The sequence below is a fragment of the Bos grunniens genome, chromosome 8 (assembly GCF_055505025.1).
Source record: "Bos grunniens cultivar Pamir isolate PY7600 chromosome 8, Bosgru_T2T1.0, whole genome shotgun sequence".
Taxonomy (NCBI): domain Eukaryota; kingdom Metazoa; phylum Chordata; class Mammalia; order Artiodactyla; family Bovidae; genus Bos; species Bos grunniens.
The window spans coordinates 90,861,455-90,885,011 of NC_141172.1; the positions used below are offsets into that span (position 1 = coordinate 90,861,455).

Below are 23,557 nucleotides of genomic sequence, written 5' to 3' on the forward strand. Positions count from 1 at the left end.
TCCAGAGGTTAAGACTTGTGCTTCCACTGCAGGGGGAACACGTTCAATCTGTGGTTGGGGAACTAAGATCCTACATGCTATGCAGCACAGCCTGTATATATGTACATATATACACATATGTGTGTGCTTAGTCACTTCAGTTGCATCTGAATTTTTGTGACTCTGGACTGTAGCTTGTCAGGTTCCTCTGTCCATGGGATTCTCCAAGAAAGAATACTGGACTCAGTTGCGGTGCCCTCCTCCAGGGGATCTTCCCAACCCTTCCCAACTCCTGCATTGCAGATGACTTCATCACTGCTGAGCCGCTGGGAAAGCCTATATATATATAGCCTATATATATATATAACACATACATACACAGACTGTACATACAAACTTAGTAATAGGAGTAAGAAGGTCTAAAATCCGAGGGAAAATAGACTTGCACAAAAAACAGAACTAAAAGGACAAAGCCAGTATAACACCAGTAAGGTCAGTGTAAAATTAAATGGTTTCTATAGAATAAAGGCAAATCTCTTACCTGAGAAGTATAATAACATTTGCACATATTGGGAAGAAAATGGCCTAGCTTGTGAGTTATCTTAAAGAAGAACTGCCCGGGTACCATGTGAGGTTGCTGTGCTCTCTAGTGCTCTCACAGAAAGATCACATTTCCTAGCCTACCATCTTCAGGTGGGGTCATGTGACTCAGGCTTGCCAGTAAAATGTGAGCAACGTGACAGCTATGACTTCCAGATCAAGGTAACTGACAGCAGTTGTGCCTTCTTGACTTTCTCTTTCTCCACCTGCTAGCTGGACAGCCTTGGTGGATCTAGAGGAGGAAGGAGCCACAAGCTGGCGTGAGCCTGGGTCCTTGAATGACTGCATAGAACTGAGGTCTCTCCTATTGCTCACCTCCCAGCACCCATCCAACCTAGAGTGGGATGTGTTGTCAATCATACACAAACTGTTGTATATAGCCACTAATGAGTTTTTGACTTATTACAGTGGTTAGCCTACCCTGCCCATATTGTGTGTGTGTGTGTGTGTGTGCACGCATGCACACACACACACACACACACACACTCATTCACTCAGTCACGACCGACCCTGCGAGCCTAAGGACTATAGCCCACCGGGCTCCTCTGCTCCTGGAATTCTCCAAGCAAGAATTGAAATGGGTTGCCATTTCCTCCTCCAGGGGATCTTCCCAACGCAGGGATCAAACTTGCATCTCCTGCATTGGCAGGCAGATTCTTTACTTCTGAACAACCTGGGAAGCCCACCCTGCCCATTAGAGTTGTGTAAAATACCAAACCTCTCTCTATGGTATGATGACATAGTAATTCAAGGAAGTAGAGAGACAAGTCTCATTTCAGCAACAGAAACAGATTATATTGTGGGACCTCAGAGGTGAGACAGACTATCCCAGTACTAGTAAGAGACCTGGATAGGGATCTCCAGTTCCCTATTAAAGAGGGAAATAAGCAGGGAGAGGTTTGAGTAGTATGCAGTCCTTGCTGGGATGTGGACTTCCAAAGTACTGCAGATTGGTTGCATCTCCCTGGGATCTGTTCAGTCACATGGTTGCACACATTCCCATGGCCTCAACCAGTTCCACATCACTACCAGTGGAAGCCAAGGACCAAAGCCTTACTTGGTCTTAGGAATGGAGTCATTCAGGTGGTTTCTTGTTCATACTGTTCTACCTTGCTAAGGGAGCTGCAACTACTTAAAGGAACAAAATGCTGTCAACGAGATAAGACATGCAGCTCAGAAAATGCCAGGCACATATTAAGTGCTAAGATGACAGTGCAATTATGATGACAATGCAGAACTCCAGGTTTGGTGTAAAACTGCCATCCAACCTCCTTCAATACCCTCTTCCAGTGAGTTTTTGGTAAAACAAGAAAGTGACACTCTTTAGTCCAAATAAGTCCTGGGGTAGACTATTCAAGGAGTACATGTGCACACACGCACAGACAATTATTATTTAAGAATATAAATCTGATCATGTCATGCTCCTGCTTAAAACCATTCTTATATTTCTACTGCTCTTTTAATAAGATCTAAACAACTTATTGTGATTCAAAAGGCCCTTTATGATCTGGACCCTGCCCTCCCTTGATATCTTGTTCTACTGCCCTCTTTGTATGTTCTAGACTAATAAAGGCTAGACAGTAAGTATTTTAGACTTTGTTGATCACCCACAGTTGCATATTCCCCTTATATTATTTCTTTTTTTTAACTCTTTGAAAAAATGTAAAAACTATTTTTAGCACTCAGGTCACATCAAAACAGGCTGTAGACCAAATCTGTCCTGCAACTGATAGTTTACCAACTCTATGCTCTAGACTACGACTGTCCAATGGAAATATACTGTAAGCCATATATGTAGTTAAAGTTTTTCTAGCAGCCACAATAAAAAAGTAAAAAGAAACAGATGAAATTCATTTTAATACTGTATTTTAACACATCAAAATTATGATTTCAACATGAAACCAACATAAAAAATTACAAATGAGGCATTCTATATTCTTTTTTCCATACTAAAGTCTTTGAAATTCAGTGTGTATTTTATTTTCACAGCATATCTCAATTCAACATGAGCCACATTTAAATGCTTAGGTTCCAAATAGGAAAAGGAGTACGTCAAGGCTGTATATTGTCACCCTGTTTATTTAACTTATATGCAGAGTACATCATGAGAAACGCTGGCCTGGAAGAAGCACAAGCTGGAATCAAGATTGCTGGGAGAAATATCAATAACCTCAGATATGCAGATGACACCACCCTTGTGCCAGAAAGTGAAGAGGAACTAAAAAGCCTCTTGATGAAAGTGAAAGAGGAGAGTGAAAAAGTTGGCTTAAAGCTCAACATTCAGAAAACGAAGATCATGTCATCAGGTCCCACTACTTCATGGGGAATAGATAGGGAAACAGTGGAAACAGTGTCAGACTTTATTTTTTGGAGCTCCAAAATCACTGCAGATGGTGATTGCAGCCATGAAATTAAAAGACGCTTACCCCTTGGAAGGAAAGTTAATGGCCAACCTAGATAGCATATTGAAAAGCAGAGACATTATTTTGCCAACAAAGGTACGTCTAGTCAAGGCTATGGGTTTTCCAGTGGTCATGTATGGATGTGAAAGTTGGACTATGAAGAAAGCTGAGCACTGAAGAATTGATGCTTTCAAACTGTGGTGTTGGAGAAGACTCTTGACAGTCCCTTGGACTGTAAGGAGATCCAACTGGTCCATTCTAAAGGAGATCAGTCCTGGGTATTCATTGGAAGGACTGATGTTAAAGCTGAAACTCCAGTACTTTGGCCACCTCATGTGAAGAGTTGACTCATTGGAAAAGACTCTGATGCTGGGAGGGATTGGGGGCAAGAGGAGAAGGGGACGACAGAGGATGAGATGGCTGGATGGCATCACCGACTTGATGGACATGAGTTTGATTGAACTCTGGGAGTTGGTGATGGACAGGGAGGCCTGGCGTGCTGCGATTCATGGGGTCGCAAAGAGTTGGACACGGCTGAGCGACTGAACTGAACTGAACTGAATAGCCACAGATAGCCAGTGAGCAAGGCACCTCTAGATATGATGATCTTCTTTCAGAACATCAACTGTCCTAATCTATTGCCCATCTCCTGGCCTTTGCTCACTTAACTCCCTTACCCGAGAACATTCTAATCCCCACATCTGTCCTTGCCTTTTCATATAGATAGCTTTTTCTCACTCTGTAACACGGTCTCCTAGAGGAGCCGTTCCTAGTCTTCATAAACATAGGACTTACTACATAGGTACTCATGTGTTTTGCATTAACAAAATGGGAGTTGTAAATTGGCACAACCTCTGTAGAATTAATTTAGAACTATCTAACAAGACACACTGGGGCCTCCTAGGTGGCACTAGTGGTAAAGAACCTGCCTGCCAATGCAGGAGACATAAGGGACGTGTGTTAGATCCCTGGGTCGGGAAGATCCCCTGGAGGAGGGCGTGGCAACCCACTGCAGTATTCTTGCCTGGAGAATCCCATGGACAGAGGAGCCTGGCAGACTATGGTCCATAGGGAAGCAAAGAGTCAGACATGACTGAAGCAACTTTGCATGCACGCATGCAACAAGACACCCTAAAGCTCAGCAATTCAATTTCTAGCATTCTTTCCTAGATATATATTCTCATGTGTGAGGAATGACTTGTAGTACCAAATAGAAGAGCAGAATATTGCCAAGCGCCCATCAATTGAGTGAGTCAAATAAACTATGGTACCTCCAAAGAATGGGATACAGCTACCCATTAAAAGAAGCAAACTCAGGGAGAGACAAAGATGACAACATTTAATGCTCCTGATCTTTCCTCTTCCCATGGACATATTGAATGTACAGCTGCACAAGGAAAATTCCTTCTAAGAGAAATCCAGAACCTAGCTGAGTGACTCCTACATATCAGGCAAATAAGAAAATACCCACATCAAAACAAGCTCTTACCATAAATTCCAACCTGGCACAGTGCCAGTCAACTGGGACGAACACACCCACAACAACCAGCTGGTCCCTGAGTGAAAGATTTGGACCACATACACAGAGCTCCAACTTTCAAGGCTCCCACTGGATGGACAGGCCCCAAACACCTAGCTCTAAAGACCAATGGGGCACACATCCATTAGACCAACAGGAACAGCAAAGAAAGAAGCAGTTCTTAATGGGTATGTGAGTACTCTCCATTGCTGAACCTCCAGGGCTCAGTGGTGAAAGAAAAGGCCAAAAAATGCTCACCTCCTACTCTTTCCTGGGTAAGGAACTGAACACTTTACAAGCTACTCCCTGAGTGTGTGGCATGTTGCACAGAGCCAGGACATCAGAAAAGAGATTGTTACAAACTTAAGTTTCCTTCATGGATCACAACCTTGTCAGGGCGAAGGGGCTTGCATAACTCAATGTAGCTATGAGCCATGCCATGTAGGGCCACCCAAGACAGGTCATAGTGAAGAGTTCTGACAAAACATGGTCCAAGGAAGGAGGAAATAACAGCCCACTTCAGTACTCTTGGGGCTTTTCTGATGGCTCAGATGGTAAAGAATATGCCTGCAATGCTGGAGACCTAGGTTTGATCCCTGAATCAGGAAGATCCCCTGGAGAGGAAATGACAGCCCACTCCAATATTCTTGCCTGAAGAATTCCATTGACAGAGGAGGAGCCTAGTGGGCTACAGTCCATGGGGTTGCAAAGAGTTCAACACAACTGAGTGACTTTCACTTTCCAGTTCTTACCTGGAGAACTCCAAGGACTGTATGAAAAGGTAAACAGATATGACACCGGAAGATAATCCCCCCAGGTGGGAAGGTGTCCCATATGCTACTCAGGAAGTGCAGAGGGCAGTTACTAAAAGCTCCAGAATGAAGTGACTGGGCCAAAGTGGAAACGACACACAGTTGTGGATGCGTCTGGTGGAGAAAGTAAAGTCCGATGCCATAAAGAATAATATTGCATAGGAACCTGGAATGTTAGGTCCACGAATCAAGGTAAATTGGAAGTGGTCAAACAGGAGACGGCAAGAATGAACATTGACATCTTAGGAATCAGGGTACAAAAATGGATGGGAATGGGCAAAATTAATTCAGATGACCATTGTATCTACTAATGTGGGCAAGAATCCTTAGAAGAAATGTTCTTCTATCAAGAGAGGCCAAAGTGCAATATTTGGGTGCAATCTCAAAAACAACAAAATGATCTTGGGTTGTTTCCAAGGCAACCATTCAATATCACAGTAATCCAAGTCTATGACCCAACCATTGATGCTGAAAAAGCTGAAGTTGACCAGTTCTATGAAGACCTATAAGACCTAGCTGCTGCTGCTGCTAAGTTGCTTCAGTTGTGTCCGACTCTGTGAGACCACATAGATGGCAGCCCACCAGGCTCCTCCGTCCATAGGATTCTCTAGGCAAGAATACTGGAGTGGGTTGCCATTTCCTTCTCCATATAAGACCTAGATCTAATACCAAAAAAAGATGTCCTTTCAATCATAGAGGATTGGAATGCAAAAGTAGGAAGTCAAGAGATACCTGGAATAACAGGCAAGTTTGACTTTGGAGTACAAAATGAAGCAGGGCAAAGCTAACAGTTTTGTCAAGAGAACGTGTTGGTCATAGTAAACACCCTTTTCCAACAACACAAGAGACGACTCTACACATGAACATCATCAGATGGTCAATACCAAAAGAAATCAGATTAATTATGCTCTTTGCAGCCAAATATGGAGAAACTCTATGCAGTAAAAACAAGACCAGAGCTGACTGTGGCTTAGATCATGAGTTCCTTATTGCAAAGTTCACACTTAAAATTAATAAACTAGGGAAAACCACTAAGCCATTCAGGTATGACCTAAATAAAATCTCTTATGATTATGCAGTAGACATTTCAAATAGATTCAAGGGATTAGATCTGACAGACAGAGTGCCTGAAGAACTACGGATGGAGGCTCACAACATTGCACAGGAGGCAGTGACCAAAACCATCCCAAAGAAAAAGAAATGCAAGAAGGCAAAGTGGTTATCTGAGAAAGCTTTATAAATAGCTGAGGAAAGAGGAGAACAGGAAGGCAAGGGAGAAAGGGAAAGATATAGCCAACTGAATGCAGAGTTCCAGAGAATAGTAAGGAGAGATAAGATGGGCTTCTGAAAGGAACAATGCAAACAAATGGAGGAAAACAATAGAATGGGACAGACTAGAGATCTCTTCAAGAAAACTGGAGATATCAAGGGAACATTTCACGCAAGGATAGGCACGATAAAGGACAGAAATGGTAAGGATCTAACAGAAGCAGAAGAGATTAAGAAGAGGCAGCAAGAATACACAGAACTATACAAGAAAGGTCTTCATGACCTGGATAACCAAGATGGTGTGGTCACTCACCTAGAGCTGAACATCCTGAAGTGTGAAGTCAAGTGGGCCTTTGGAAGCAATACTACAAAACAAAACAAAACAAAACAAAACAGTGAGAGTGATGGAATTCCAGCTAAGCTATTTCAAATCCTAAAAGATGATGCTGTTAAAGTGCTGCACTCAATATGTCAGCAAATTTGGAAAACTCAGCAGTGGTCACAGGACTGGAAAATGTCAGTTTTTGTTCCAATCCCAAAGATGTTGAAACTACCATACAACTGTACTCATTTCACATGCTAGCAAGGTTATACTCAAAATCCTTCAAGCTAGGATTCAGCAGTAAATGAACCCAGAACTTCTAGATGTACAAGCTGGTTTGTGAAGAGACAGAGGAACCAGAGATCAAACTGTCAGTATTCACTGGATCATGGAAAAGGCAAAAGAGTTCCAGAAAAATTCCTACTTCTGCTTCATTGACTACAGTAAAGCCTTTGTATAGATCACAAACAAACAGTGGAAAATTCTTAAAGAGATGGGAGTGCCAGACCACCTTACCTATCTCCTGACAAACCTGTATGTGGGTCAAGAAACAACAGTTAGAACCAGACATGGAACTACTGACTGGTTCAAAATTGAAAAAGGAGTACATCAAGGCTGTATATTGTGACCCTGCTTATTTAACTTCTAGGTTCCTGAAGGGTGGCGGCCAAGAGGAGTTACCCCACGTTCGAGGTCAGGGGCAGCGGCTGAGAGTGCCAGGCTGTGACGGCGCAAGAACAGCCAAGAAGAGCTACCCAAGTCTGAGGTCAGAGGCGGTGGCCAGGAGGAGCTACCCCGCGTCCAAGGTCAGGGTCAGTGGCCGAGAGGAGCTACCCCACGCCCGAGGCCAGGGGTGGAGGCCCAGAGGAGCTACCACACGCCCCTATGCCCGAGGCCAGGGGCGGTGGCTGGGAGGGGCCACCCCACGCCCTGACGCCGGAGGCCAGGGGCAGCAGCCGGAAGAACCAACCCCACGTCCAAGGAGAGGTGGCTGCGCGGGCGCAGGAGGGCCTAGAGGAGCTATCCCACGTTGAAGGTCAGGAAGGGAGGCGGTGAGGAAATACCCCTCATCCAAGGTAAGGAGCAGCGGCTGCACTTTGCTGGAGCAGCCGTGAAGAGATACCCCACACCCAAGGTAAGAGAAAACCAAGTAAGATGGTAGGTGTTGCAAGAGGGCATCAGAGGGCAAACACACTGAAACCATACCCACAGAAAACTAGTCAATCTAATCACACTAGGACCACAGCCTTGTCTAACTCAATGAAACTAAGCCATGCCTGTGGGGCAACCCAAGAACGGCGGGTCATGGTGGAGAGATCTGACAGAATGTGGTCCGCTGGAGAAGGGAATGGCAAACCACTTTAGTATTCTTGCCTTGAGAACCCCATGAACAGTATGAAAAGGCAAAATGATACGATACTGAAAGAGAAACTCCCCAGGTCAGTAGGTGCCCAGTATGCTACTGGAGATCAGTGGAGAAATAACTCCAGAAAGAATGAAGGGCTGGAGCCAAAGCAAAAACAATACCCAGCTGTGGATATGACTGGTGATAGAAGCAAGGTCTGATGCTGTAAAGAGAAATATTGCATAGGAACCTGGAATGTCAGGTCCATAAATCAAGGCAAATTGGAAGTGGTCAAACAGGAGATGGCAAGAGTGAACGTCAACATTCTAGGAATCAGCAAACTCAAATGGACTGGAATGGGTGAATTTAACTCAGATGATCATTATATCTACTACTGCGGGCAGGAATCCCTCAGAAGAAATGGAGTAGCCATCATGGTCAACAAGAGTCCGAAATGCAGTACTTGCATGCGATCTCAAAAATGACAGAATGATCTCTGTTCGTTTCGAAGGCAAACCATTCAATATCACAGTAATCCAAGTCTATGCCCCAACCAGTAATGCTGAAGAAGCTGAAGTTGAACGGTTCTATGAAGACCTACAAGACCTTTTAGAACTAACACCCCAAAAAGATGTCCTTTTCATTATAGCGGACTGGAATGCAAAAGTACGAAGTCAAGAAACACCTGGAGTAACAGGCAAATTTGGCCTTGGAATACAGAATGAAGCAGGGCAAAGACTAATAGAGTTTTGCCAAGAAAATGCACTGGTCATAGCAAACACCCTCTTCCAACAACACAAGAGAAGACTCTACACATGGACATCACCAGATGGTCAACACCGAAATCAAATTGATTATATTCTTTGCAGCCAAAGATGAAGAAGCTCTATACAGTCAACAAATGTAGACCGGGAGCTGACTGTGGCTCAGACCATGAACTCCTTATTGCCAAATTCAGACTTAAATTGAAGAAAGTAGGGAAAACCACTAGACGATTCAGGTATGACCTAAATCAAATCCCTTATGATTATACAGTGGAAGTGAGAAATAGATTTAAGGGCCTAGATCTGATAGATAGAGTGCCTGATGAACTATGGATGGAGGTTCGTGACATTGTACAGGAGACAGGGATCAAGACCATCCCCATGGAAAAGAAATGCAAAAAAGCAAAATGGCTGTCTGGGGAGGCCTTACAAATAGCTGTGAAAAGAAGAGAAGCAAAAAGCAAAGGAGAAAAGGATAGATATAAGCATCTGAATGTAGAGTTCCAAAGAACAGCAAGAAAAGATAAGAAAGCCTTCCTCAGCGATCAATGCAAAGAAATAGAGGAAAACAACAGAATGGGAAAGACTAGAGATCTCTTCAAGAAAATTAGAGAGACCAAGGGACCATTTCATGCAAAGGTGGGCTTGATAAAGGACAGAAATGGTATGGACCTAACAGAAGCAGAAGATATTAAGAAGAGGTGGCAAGAATATACAGAAGAACTGTACAACAAAGATCTTCACGACCCAGATAATCACGATGGTGTGATCACTGACCTAGAGCCAGACATTCTGGAATGTGAAGTCAAGTTGGCCTTAGAAAGCATCACTACGAACAAAGCTAGTGGAGGTGATGGAATTCCAGTTGAGCTATTTCAAATCCTGAAAGATGATGCTGTGAAAGTGCTGCACTCAATATGCCAGCACATTTGGAAAACTCAGCAGTGGCCGCAGGACTGGAAAAGGTCATTTTTCATTACAGTCTCAAAGAAAGGCAATGCCAAAGAATGCTCAAACTACCGCACATTTGCACTCATCTCACATGCTAGTAAAGTAATGCTCAAAATTCTCCAAGCCAGGCTTCAGCAATACATGAACCGTGAACTTCCTGATGTTGAAGCTAGTGTTAGAAAAGGCAGAGGAACCAGAAATCAAATTGCCAACATCCGCTGCATCATGGAAAAAACAAGAGAGTTCCAGAAAAACACCTATTTCTGCTTTATTGACTATGCCAAAGCCTTTGACTGTATGGATCACAATAAACTGTGGAAAATTCTGATCGAGATGGGAATACCAGACCACCTGATCTGCCTCTTGAGAAACCTGTATGCAGGTCAGGAAGCAACAGTTAGAACTGGACATGGAAAAACAGATTGGTTCCAAATAGGAAAAGGAGTTCATCAAGGCTGTATATTGTCACCCTGCTTATTTAACTTATATGCAGAGTACATCATGAGAAACAGTGGACTGGAAGAAACACAAGCTGGAATCAAGATTGCCGGGAGAAATATCAATAACCACAGATATGCAGATGACACCACCCTTACGGCAGAAAGTGAAGAGGAACTAAAAAGCCTCTTGATGAAGGTGAAAGTGGAGAGTGAAAAAGTTGGCTTAAAGCTCAACATTCAGAAAATGAAGATCATGGCATCCGGTCCCATCACTTCATGGGAAATAGATGGGGAAACAGTGGAAACAGGGTCAGACTTTATTTTTCGGGGCTCCAAAATCACTGCAGATGGTGACTACAGCCATGAAATTAAAAGACGCTTACTCCTTGGGAGGAAAGTTATGACCAACCTAGATAGCATATTCAAAAGCAGAGACATTACTTTGCCAACAAAGTTTCATCTAGTAAAGGCTATGGTTTTTCTTGTGGTCATGTACGGATGTGAGAGTTGGACTGTGAAGAAGGCTGAGCACTGAAGAATTGATGCTTTTGAACTGTGGTGTTGGAGAAGACTCTTGAGAGTCCATTGGACTGCAAGGAGATCCAACCAGTCCATTCTGAAGGAAATCAGCCCTGGGATTTCTTTGGAAGGAATGATGCTAAAGCTGAAACTCCAGTACTTTGGCCACCTCATGGGAAGAGTTGACTCATTGGAAAAGACTCTGATGCTGGGAGGGATTGGGGGCAGGAAGAGAAGGGGACGACAGAGGATGAGATGGCTGGATGGCATCACTGACTCGATGGATGTGAGTCTGAGTGAACTCTGGCAGTTGGTGACGGACAGGGAGGCCTGGCATGCTGCGATTCATGGGGTCGCAAAGAGCCGGACACGACTGAGTGACTGAACTGAACTGAACTGAATTGCTTCTATTAATAATATCAATGTGTGGTAGAGCAGTGTTTTCACCGCACACTCTTGGGAGATGAAAACCTTAAGCATCACATCTTACAATGTGGAGGTTTCATCTAGTGAAAAAGTCACCTCCAGAAATGCTCCTCAGCCTCACTGGAAATGTCCCTACCAGGTACTTGTGGTGCCAAACTACAAGGAACAGACTATTGGACATGTGACACACCTAAAGAGAGCATAAAACCCTAACCGGATCTGTACATCATCTATTGACCTGAAAGTAAAGATTTCTCAGAATTGAAGCAGATGACATCTGATGAGACACCTTTCTTAAGATATCTGGGCCAGTCCTGTTGGATGTTTATCGCCAAATTATTGATAATGACACAACACTTCAAATGATCTCTAATGTCAATGATCCTTTTTAAAAATATATATTTTTGGTTTTAGAAAAGGCAGAGCAACCAGAGATCAAATTGCCAACATCTGCTGGATCATCGAAAAAGTGAGAGAATTCCAGAAAAACATCTGCTTTATTGACTATGCCAAAGCCTTTGACTGTGTGGATCACATTAAAATGTGGAAAATTCTGAAAGAGATGGGAATACCAGACTACCTGACCTGCCTCTTGAGAAACCTGTATGCAAGTCAGGAAGCAACAGTTAGAACTGGACATGGAACAACAGACTGGTTCCAAATAGGAAAAGGAGTCCGTCAAGGCTGTATATTGTCACCCTGCTTATTTAACTTATATGCAGAATACATCATGAGAAACGCTGGGTTGGAGGAAGCACAAGCTGACTCGATGGACGTGGGTTTGGGTGGACTCCAGGAGTTGGTGATGGACAGGGAGGCATGGCATGCTGCGATTCATGGGGTCACAAAGAGTCAGACACGACTGAATGACTGAACTGAACTGATTTGTTTCTGGCTGCATCCAGTCTCAGTTGTTGGTTTGAGGGATTTTTTTTTTGTTTGTTTCAGTGGGAGGGCTTCTCTCTAGTTGTGATGTGTGGCCTTAGTTGCCCCACGGCACGTGGGATCTTAGTTCCCTGACCAGGGATCACACCCACACCTCCTGCATTGGAAGGTGGTTCTCAACTGCTGGACCACCAGGGAAATCCCTCATGTCTATGATATTGATGACACATGAACTTTAAATGAAAAGTGCCTGAGCTTTCTCCCTCCTACCCCTCCTTGTAACTCACATGTGACCTTAATAATTAGACTCCTAATCTATTCCCTCCAACATGAGACATAATACCTAGAAAAGGTCTTTCCTTACATTGAAGAACAAAATGCCTCTGAAAGTAGAAAACCTGTCACTTGATAAGCAATGCTTTTGGAAACAGATCTTCATCAAAAGGGGGAGATATAAAAAAAAAATTAATAAATAGAAAACTCAATTAAATAGAGCTCGAGGACCGGAAAGGGAGCTCTCAGGTCCTAGAATGACAACAGAGAGTAACCAGGAAGAAGAAAGACTTCCCTTCTTTCCTGGCAAGGACTCAGCCAACAAAAAGTCATGAGCTCTTGGTTTACTATTGCCTTCCAACATTCTTTTCCCCTCCATAAAAACATTTGCCTTCCCTTGATGTGCAGAAACTTGCACATGACTCACCATGGTTGTAGATCCTGAATTGCAGTTCTCTGCTGATCCCAAATAAACCCATCTTTGCTGGAGAAATAAATGGCAATCTGTTTCAGGTAAACACACCCAAACAGAAATAATTTCTTTTTTTCTTCAAGTTCTAGGGTCCTTTACATGAACTTTCATTCCAGAACATTCATTTGTCACTTTCTACTTTAAACTACATCTATTTGTAGCTACCACTTATTAAGCTCCTGGGCGTCCCTGGTGGCTTAGCGATAAGGAATCCACCTCCTAATGCAGGAGACAAGGGTTCAATTCCTGGGTTGGGAAGATCCCCTGGTAAAGGAAATGGCAACCCGCAAAAGCATTTTTGCCTGGGAAATCTCATGGACAGAGGAGCCTGGTGGGCTACAGTCTATGGGGTCACAAAGAGTTGGACACAACTTAGCAACTAAACAACAACAGTTAAGCTCCTACTATGTGTCCAGGTTCTGGACTAGTCTTACGTATATTTCTTCTGACCAAAGAGCAACTCTCAAACATTAATGGAACTAATCTCATTTAAATGGAAAAACAATGCTACCAAGGTGAAAGCAGAGAATTCAAACACAGGAAAAATTTCAAAGCTTAAACTTTCTATATGATGCATGCTATCTTACATGGCTTAATTCACGGCCTGTGATTTACAACCTAGTTGGACTTATAACAAAGGTCCATCTAGTCAAGGCTATGATTTTTCCAGTGGTCAAGTATGGATGTGAGAGTTGGACTGTGAAGAAAGCTGAGAGCCGAAGAATTGATGCTTTTGAACTGTGGTGTTGGAGAAGACTCTTGAGAGTCCCTTGGACTGCAAGGAGATACAACCAGTCCATCCTAAAGGAGATCAGTCCTGGGTGTTCATTGGAAGGACCGATGCTAAAGCTGAAACTCCAACACTTTGGCTACCTCATGCAAAGAGTTGACTCACTGGAAAAGACCCTGATGCTGGGAAAGATTGAGGGCAGGAGGAGAAGGGGATGGCAGAGGATAAGATGGCTGGATGGCATCATCGACTCTATAGACATGGGTTTGGGTGGACTCCAGGAGTTGGTGATGGACAGGGAGGCCTGGCATGCTGCAATTCACGGGGTCACAGAGAGTTGGACATGACTTAGTGACTGAACTGAACTGATCTGAACTGGACTTATAAACCCCTATTAGTAGACTCAGTTTGATTTATCTTTGATATCCTTCACAGACACAGAACAGGATTCTCTGCACAGAAAAGGTTTAATGTTTGTTAAGCAAATAAAAGACTTCTATAGGGTTTAATTCCTAAGATATAAAATTGGGAGTAGCAAAAAGTCTGGTCATATAATGCGTAGAGATCAACTTACTTGGAAATTCTTGCTGAGCACTTCTTATGGGCACTGTTTTAAGCATCTCATTTATTCTCATAAGAAGCCTATGAGAAGTACTATTATTAAATCCATTTTATATCTGAAAACAATTAAGGAACAATTAACTTGTACCCAAGGTTAGCAAAGCTTTAAATAGGTGGCAAAACTTGAAAAGCAAGCAGACTGTTTACAGAACTCATGTTCTCAACCATTATGCAATACTGTCTCTGCATAGATTGGAAAGCCAAGAAAATCCACTGGAAGATGATTAGAAATGGTACAGACTTTCAGAATGTGTTTGGGAGCAGAATTAGTATGCAAAAATAATATACGCTATGATCTGTGTGTGTGCTCACTCAGTCATGTCTGACTCTGTGACCCCACGGACTGTAGCCCACCAGGCTTTTCTGTCCATGGAATTTTCCAGGCAAGAATCCTGGAGTGGGTTGCCATTTCTTGCTCCAGGGGATCTTCCCAACTCAGGGATTGAACCCAGGTCTCCAGCATTGCAGGCAGAGTCTCTCTACCATCTGAGCCACCACGGAAGCTCTGTTTCTTGAATCTTCTGCATTGGCAGGGGATTCTTTTTACCACTGTGCCACCTGGGAAGCCCTATGCTATGTTACACACTACATAATCATATATATATGATTTCACATAATCATATATGCTTTCATATAATCAGACTATTACTAATCAATGGGATAAAACATCTCAGTCAAAATGGTCTAAAAAAGAAACCAGAAATATCTAGAATAAACTTAAAAAATATGTAGAATATACACTTCTATAAAATCCCACTGAAGGACAATGTAAAAGTCTAATAAATGGATAAAATTAACATCTTCTCTGCTGAGAACCCTCACTAATAAAAGAGGAGATGGAGGTCTCTTGCTCCAAAATCAATCTCTACATTTAAGATAACATCAATTCAATTTTCTTTGAGAGAGTGAGCCAGTACAGTAAACGGCACTTTTATATAAATTGGTGTGACCTTAGAGAGAAAGTTTGGATGGTATCTACAAAAATTTTATATGTGTATCTCCTTTGACATAGAAATTCTACTTCTAGCAATCTACTCTGCAGAAATGCCAACACATGCTACCAAACATAGACAAGGAATGTTCATAGAAATTTTGCTTGAAAGTAAGAAAGAGAGGGAGAAAGATGGGGAGAGGAATAGATGGAGGGCAGGGCATCAAGATGGCTAGACAAACTACAGGAAAGGATAGACAAACTACAGGGAAAGGAAATGGCCAACAAAAGGGAACAATGTTTAGATAATTACACATGGGGATGATATGGACACATTAAAAAGAAAAAAGAAGGGTTTAAATATACTGACATTTAAAAAGCCTTACCTAAATCCCTGCTGTGGAATGAATGTTTGTGTCCCTCATCCCCAAATTCATAATCAAAATCTGAATACCTGATGTGATGATGTTTGGAGATGGGGTCTTTGGGAGATATTAAGGTCATGCCCCTGGAACTCTTTTACTGGGACTAGTGCCCTTATTAGAAGAGACAGAAGACAGCTTGCTTTCTCTCTCCTCTGCCAGTGAGTACAAATCAGGAAGGCAGCCATCCATAAACCAGGCAAAGGGCCACTTATCAGAACCCAACTACTCTGGCACCCACCCTAATCTCTGACTTCAGACTCCAGAACTGTGGGACATGCATGTTCTGCTTAAGCCGCCCAGTTTATGGTAATTCATTGTATTGAACAAAGCAGTTTGAAAGTCTCTAATTGAAAAATGTAAACTATGTCAGTGCAAATTGTAGAAAAGGGTACATGGTATGATCATTTTATTTTTAATGTGGAGTATAATTTAGTGAAGGAGAGATGAAGGTATGAGGGATGGAGGGTTCCACTCTTGCTTTCTACCCTTCTGAAAGCACATGCATTACTTCTATGATCATAGTTAAAAGTTTAATTCAACCAATACTGAGTCTTGTACCAGGCACTGGGGTAGTGAATGTGCCACTCAGGGGACTTACTCTCAGGACCCTAATTATCAAAGATCCTATAGGAATCCAAAGATGATTTGTTCCTTTTGGTGGAGCAGAGACAGGATGGATAATTTGACCAAAGTGTGGGGGTTCCCATGTGGCTTGGTGGTAAAGAACTCTCCTGACAATGCAGGAAATGCAGGAGACTTGAATTTGATGCCTGGGTAGGGAAGATGCCCTGGAGGAGGAAATGGCAACCCACTCCAGTATTCTTGCTTGGGAAATTCCATGAACAGAAGAGCCTGGTGGGCTACAGTCTGTTAGGTAGGTAGGGAAAAGGAGTCCAAAATGGCGGTGGCTAAAAGACAAGGAAGGTCCGAGGACCAGAGTGAAGACTTCAGGCAGAACAAACAGAACAAACAGCACTCCTGGCTAAGCCCAATTTGCATAGGGCAGGCCCAGGTGGAGGAAAAAACATATAAAAGGAGGAGCCAAAGCGCTCTCTCTCGGACTCTCTCTCCCGCGTGCGAGTGCTCTTTTCTCTCTCTCTCTCTCACTCTCCTGCTATCTTCTAAATAAAATAGAGCTGTAACACTGATTTGCCTAAGAACTGTAGCACGGTTTGTCCAAGACCTGAGAGCTGTGACGCGCCGAGGGCTTTAATGTCCGTTGCTCCAAATCTTTGTTGTGACGAGACAAAGAACCGAGGAACATACACTCGCGTGACATCTATGGTGCCGTGACTCGGATTTAACCTGGCTGAAACAACCTCTACGTGGAAGAGGCCAAGCACAACAGGAGCCCAGCTCAGCAAAGCTCCCGTGCTAGAAGCGGAAGGCGAAGAAACCCAGCGCAGGGGAAGCCCCATCGTGCTGGAAACCAGGACAGCGAAAAACAAACTCAGCAGAAAGCTCACACGGCCCAGTCTCAGATTCCAGAAGACCTCCGGTTAAGGTAAGAGGTCCTCGCTCCTATGGCTGGAGGGACCTTTACAATCTCTCGTTTCTTGTTTCCTCGAACCTCCCGCGAACAGGCGGGCCGCAGGGGCACAATTGAGGGACTCTGGAGAGCCTACTCCTCAGCATGTCCCAAAGGCGCTATCTGCTGAGCCCCAGTAGCTGTTACCCAAGCTGGTGGGGGTTCTTCTGTCCTTTCTCTTCTCTGTGCCAAAGATTAGACCAATGAAACTGTGAGCACCGGTCAGATATTTAGCAAATTTTCCAGCGGGCTATGAAGGGGATTCCTTGGCATGTTTTTCCCACTGCTTTTTCCTCCTGTCCTTCAGCTCTCTCCCGGGACTCAAGCCCGGCCAAAACTAGTGAAACTCAGGCTCTGATGTCTCATTGCAAAAATTCATTGAGAGACAAAGCGATAAGAGGTAGATTTGTTAGGATCCAGAGAGAAGCCACTCTTCAGGGTGTGAACCATTGCCGAGGGCAAGGGCTGCGGCCATGGAATTAGGCCTGGCTAGGTTTTGTGAGGGGATGGAATTCATATGCTAATGAGTGAGAGGATCATCCCAGCCTTTGGGGAACCACCCACTTCTCCCTCTTCTGACCTTGTGCCTTGGAGCTGTCTTGCCACCTCTGGGTGTGTCTGTTGGCTTATAGATTGGGGATTAAGGTTTACTTGAATTTGACTTGTCATCTTGGACCCAATTGATTTTAATTGGTTTACATTATACCCTTGTGCTATGTCATTCTTTCAAAGGTTGTGCTCTGCCCCCTTCCCTCCTGTTTCATGCTCTTTTCCTGAGCCCCATCCAGGCCCACAATGTTTCTCTAGAGAGACAACCAGAAAATAGTTGGCCTTGGAAGGGAAATACTCTATAATATCCAACCCCCTAATTCTACCCAGCACTGGTCACACTGGAGATCTTGGGGACGCCCAAACTCCAGTCCGGGGGGTCCCAGGAGGTCATCACGCCTTGACCTGCCTAGGGATCAGTCTTTGAAAGGTTGTCACGCCTCAACCTGTTCGGGGATCCTTTAGTCCCAGGGGTCCCAGGAGGTCGTCACACCTCGACCTGCCCAGGGACCCAATTCTCGGGAGGCCGTCACGCCTCGACCTGCCCGGGGATTTGATCTCTAGGAGGCTGTCACACCTCAGTCTGCCTGGGGATCTGCACCCTGACCCGGGGATGCCTGGCTCTCAGGTTGCAACAGTTCTGGGTAAGATGAACTTATATCGTATCTATTCCTGTCCACGGTGGGCAAACTAGCAATGAGTTACAAATCTCTTAATTCTACCCAGCATTGGTCACACTGGAGATCTTGGGGACGCCCAAACTCCAGTCCGGGGGGTCCCAGGAGGTCATCACGCCTTGACCTGCCTAGGGATCCGTCTTCGAGAGGTTGTCACGCCTCAACCTGCTCGGGGATCCTCTAGTCCCAGGGGTCCCAGGAGGTCGTCACGCCTCGACCTGCCCAGGGACCCAATTCTCGGGAGGCCGTCACGCCTCGACCTGCCCGGGGATTCGATCTCTAGGAGGCTGTCATGCCTCAGCCTGCCCGGGGATCTGCACCCTGACCCAGGGACGCCTGGCTCTCAGGTTGCAACCGTTCTGGGTAGGATAAGCTTCAGAAAGACTCACCTCTAAGGAAGTCTACCTATGGAAACATAAAGAAGCCTATTACTTGTGGGACTGTGCCCAGGTCTCAGCAATAACTCAGGAGCCCAATGAGAACCCCATTGCCTTTCTGGAGAGGCTAAAAGAGGCACTCCAAAAGTTTACCAACCTGGACTTAGACTCTTACAAGAGACGGGTGATTTTAAAGAACAAATTCTTGTCCCAATGTGCATCAGATATCAGAATTAAGTTACAGCAGCTACAACAGCAGGACCCTGCTGCCTCTTTAGATGAGATGGTCCAGACAGCCACCAATACCTTTTATAAAAGGGAACAGGAGAAGGAGGCCAAGGCCCAGGAGAAGGAGAGAAAGAAAGAGACAAGGCATGCCCAGATGCTGGCCGCCCTCCAGAGAAGCCCTATGGCACACCCCGAGTCCTTGAGGGACAAGGCACGAGACAGATGCCTGATCTGTAGACAGGTGGGGCATTGGGCCAAAGAGTGTCCAAACCGTGACAAGTCTCCTAGAACGGCTTGCCACAAATGCCATCAACTGGGACATTGGGCGGCACTCTGCCCTTGGGACCCAAGAGCCTCAAGGTCAAGCGCCAAGCCTACCCTCACGATGGTTCAAGAGGACTGAAGCGGCCCGCTCCAGCCAGCCCGCCTGTCACAGATAACCATCATGGGGCTGGAGCCAAGGGTGCAACTAGATGTGGCAGGTAGGTCCGAGAATTTCTTGGTTGACACAGGGGCTACCTACTCTGTCTTGATCTCCTACTCCAGAGCCTTCTCCTCCAAAACCTGTACCATTTTGGGTGCTACAGGAAAAGCAACTACTAAAAGATTCACCTGAGCACTTCTTTGTTGCTGGGATGGACAAATATTTTCCCACCAGTTTCTGGTGGTCCCTGAGTGTCCTACCCCCTTATTGGGAAGAGATATACTCACTAAACTGGGGACCACCCTTGTGATGGAAAGTTTTTCAGCTGCTAGAGCTCTACAGCTCCTGGTTACTACTGAAGAACCCATTACACCTTCAATAGAGAGGGACCAAAAACTATGGGAAGACAAAATTAACCCCCAGGTGTGGGACTAGGGGATTCCTGGACGAGCCCACCAAGCTGAACCGGTCATCATTGTCCTCCGAGATCCCACTCGGTTTCCTAACCGGAAACAATATCGTCTCAAAAGAAAGGCTCGGGAGGGACTACAGCCTTTAATAAATAAATTCCTTGCTTGTGGGCTACTGGTCCCTACCAGTTCGCCATGTAACACCCCAATCCTTTCAGTAAAGAAAAAAGACGGAACCTGGCAAATGGTTCAAGATCTCCGGATCATAAATGAAGCTGTAGTCCCCCTCCATCCCACAGTACCCAATCCCTATGTAATCTTGGGAGAAATCCCACCCAGTGCCAAATGGTTTACTGTCTTGGATCTCAAAGATGCATTTTTTTTTACATACCACTGGCTAAAGAATCCCAATACCTTTTTGCCTTTGAGTGGGAGGCCCCAGGAGAAAAACACCAACAGATGACTTGGACAGTATTACCTCAGGGTTTCAGAGATAGCCCCCACCTGTTTGGACAGGCCCTTAGCCGGGATCTCCTAGATCTGGACGTGGGACCTAATGGGAAAATATTACAATACGTAGATGACCTACTAATCTGCTCTCCAGATGAGAAAAGCGCCCAACAACATGCAATTCAGGTTCTAAACTTCTTGGCAGAAAGGGGATATAAAGTCTCCCGTGCTAAGGCACAGATGGTCGAGACAAAGGTCACTTACCTGGGAGTTCAGATTACACACGTGTCCAGGAGGCTGTCCTCTGATCGGGTACAAGGAATTCTGCAGTTGCCCTCCCCCAAGACTCGAAAACAATTGCGAGCTTTCCTGGGGCTAACTGGTTATTGTAGAATCTGGATACCCAATTATGGTCTAATTGCCCAGCCCTTATATGAAAGCTTAAAGGGACGAGATGATTCAATCCCACTGACGTTGGGAACTCCTCAAAAGGAGGCAGAGGCTACACTAAAACAGGCCTTAATTCAGGCACCTGCCTTGAGACCCAGAAAAAGCATTCCAACTTTATGTATATGAAAGAGAGGGAATAGCCTTGGGAGTGTTAACTCAAAGGTTGGGATCTGAGCCCCAGCCTGTAGCTTACTTATCCAAGAGGCTCGATCCAACTTCCCGAGGTTGGCCCCCCTGCCTTCGAAATCTTGCAGCTATTGCAATCATGATAGAAGATGCTTTAAAACTCTCCTTTGGGGGCAAACTAACTATTTTTACCAGCCACCAAGTAAAACAACTCCTAAATGGGAGGGGCCACTTATGGATGTCTGATCAAAGAATCCTCAGATATCAAGTAATGATGATGGAAAGTCCAGGCCTCACTATATCCCCTTGTGAGGTTCTTAACCCAGCCCCCCTCCTCCCTACCCCCGAGGGCTCTCTCCCCTTTCACTCTTGTCTAGAAACCTTGGACCACTGGACAAAACCCCAAGAGGGATTGTCAGAAGATCCTCTGACCAATCCTGAGGAAATCTGGCACACTGATGGAAGCAGCTTTGTCTTGGATGGAAAAAGAAGAGCCGGGTATGCAGTGGTCTCCAATTTTGAGACCATAGAGGCTAAGCCTCTGCCACCAGGTACTTCAGCCCAATTAGCTGAGCTCATAGCCCTGACTCGAGCTTTAGAGCTGGGAAAAAGAAAAAGAATAGCCATTTACACTGACTCCAAGTATGCCTTTCTGGTGCTACATGCACCTGTGGCTGTTTGGAAAGAAAGGGGCCACTTGACCACCCGAGGGTCCCCAATCAAATATGGTGATCAGATTCTTCAACTCTTGCAGTCCATCTGCCCACTGAGGTTTCAGTCTCCCACTGTAAAGGACACCAAAAAGGAAACATGGAAGTGGCACGAGGGAACCAAGCAGCTGATCAGGCAGCTAGGAGAGCAGCATTACAGAACCATGACCTAATAGGGATTGCCACCTTAGTTCCACAGACTAATTTGCCAGGAACTCCTTCATATACTGAAGGTGAGACTCTTAAAGCTAAGAGCGAGGGCTTTCAAGAAGATCATATGGGGTGGTTCCAAAGGGAGGGACTCCTTTTTCTGCCTGGAAACCTCCAATGGAAGTTGGTTAACTCCTTACATGTCACTACTCATTTAGGAGAAAAGGCCCTCCAAAGATTACTAGAAAGGTCCTTCAGAGGAACAGGCCTCCAAACAACTGTAAGACAGGTGGTCTCCTCTTGTCCCACTTGCCAATTAAACAACCCTCAAGGAGCTCGAAGACCCCAGCTGGCCCAGCCCGTCCAGCGACGTGGGGCCTATCCAGGAGAGGACTGGCAGATGGACTTCACCCAGATGCCAATTTCTCAAGGGTATAAATACCTATTAGTCATGATAGATAGATTCACAGGATGGATTGAAGGCTTTCCCACCCGGACTGAGAAGGCTAAGGAGGTGGTAAAAAAACTGCTCCATGAAATCATTCCAAGATTTGGTCTGCCCAGGTCATTACAAAGTGACAATGGGACATCACTTACTTCTAAGGTCACAGAAGGGGTCTCGAAAACATTGGGCATTACTTATTATCTCCATTGTGCCTGGAGGCCTCAATCTTCAGGAAAAGTAGAAAGAGCCAATCAATTCTTAAAATCAGCGATAAAAAAGATAACCCAGGAGACCTCCCTGGGATGGAAGGAGGCTTTACCAATAGCTCTCCTCTGCACCCGCATTGCCCCTAAGGAACAGGTTGGTCTTAGTCCTTATGAGATGCTATATGGGAGACCTTTTGTTTATGTCAATGACCTCTTCCTAGATCCAGAGGTTCAGACCCTCCAGTCTTATACCATGGCCATTGGGCAATTCCAACAGGATATACGCTTGTGGGGTATGAACCAGGACCCAAAACACTCTAAAGAGTCACCACTATATGCTCCAGGAACTCAAGTCCTAATTAAAGTCTGGAAAGGTGGGTCCCCAAAGGCTCAACTCCATCCCACATGGAAGGGCCCCTACCCTGTAATACTTTCTACCCCCACAGCAGTCAAGGTACCAGGACATGACTCCTGGATTCACTACTCACGAGTCAAGCCATGGAAGAAAACAGAAGAGGACACTCAATACACCTGTGAGCCCCTGGGAGATCTCAGATACCTATTCAGAACTACCAATGAGTGCCATTCTAATGAACACCCCCAAAACCTGGTTTCTGGGGATAAGATTTCTCAGGATAACTCTAAGGAGCCAACACAGCTTGACAGAGACTGTACTCCAAGACAGACAGGAGATAGATCTTCTGATCCCTGAACAAGGAGGGACTTGAGCTATCCTGGCAATGTGAATTTAAAATTGACCAATGTCCCTACTAGTCCTTGTTATGCTATATTGATGATGCTTATGATTATTCCATGTACTGTCAATTGTCTAACCTGTTTTGTCTCTGCCCAGGTCAACCAGCTACAACATGCAGTGTCAGTTCAACAAAGATATAAAACTACAGCTGACCACGGAAAATATCACACACCCTCGGACACCGCTATAAGGACTCTGAGGCTTGAGACTAGCAAGAGGGGGAGGCCCAATACCCCTCGCCGCCCCAGTTCAGCAGGAAGTAGCTAGAAAGACCTCAACGCCCCTATTCCCAAAGAATTGGGCCTCCCATCTCTTGAGGGGGGAATGTTAGGTAGGTAGAATAGGGAAAAGGAGTCCAAAATGGCGGTGGCTAAAAGACAAGGAA

The 23,557-nt window shown here is 44.9% G+C and overlaps 1 protein-coding gene across 12 annotated transcripts in view; it reads right to left on the reverse strand.

Annotated features, from left to right (window-relative positions):
* The window catches only part of ALDOB (aldolase, fructose-bisphosphate B), an 89,127-nt gene that overhangs the window by 62,599 nt on the left and 2,971 nt on the right, over positions 1-23,557 (reverse strand). For 5 of the 12 annotated variants that reach the window (XR_015131981.1, XR_015131979.1, XR_015131980.1 and 2 more), the window contains exon 2: positions 6,895-6,946. The exons of the other annotated variants lie outside the window; for them this stretch is intronic. The gene's annotated coding sequence lies outside the window, so the exon portion shown is untranslated. The remainder of the gene's footprint in view (positions 1-6,894; positions 6,947-23,557) is intronic. 12 annotated transcript variants of the gene reach the window in all.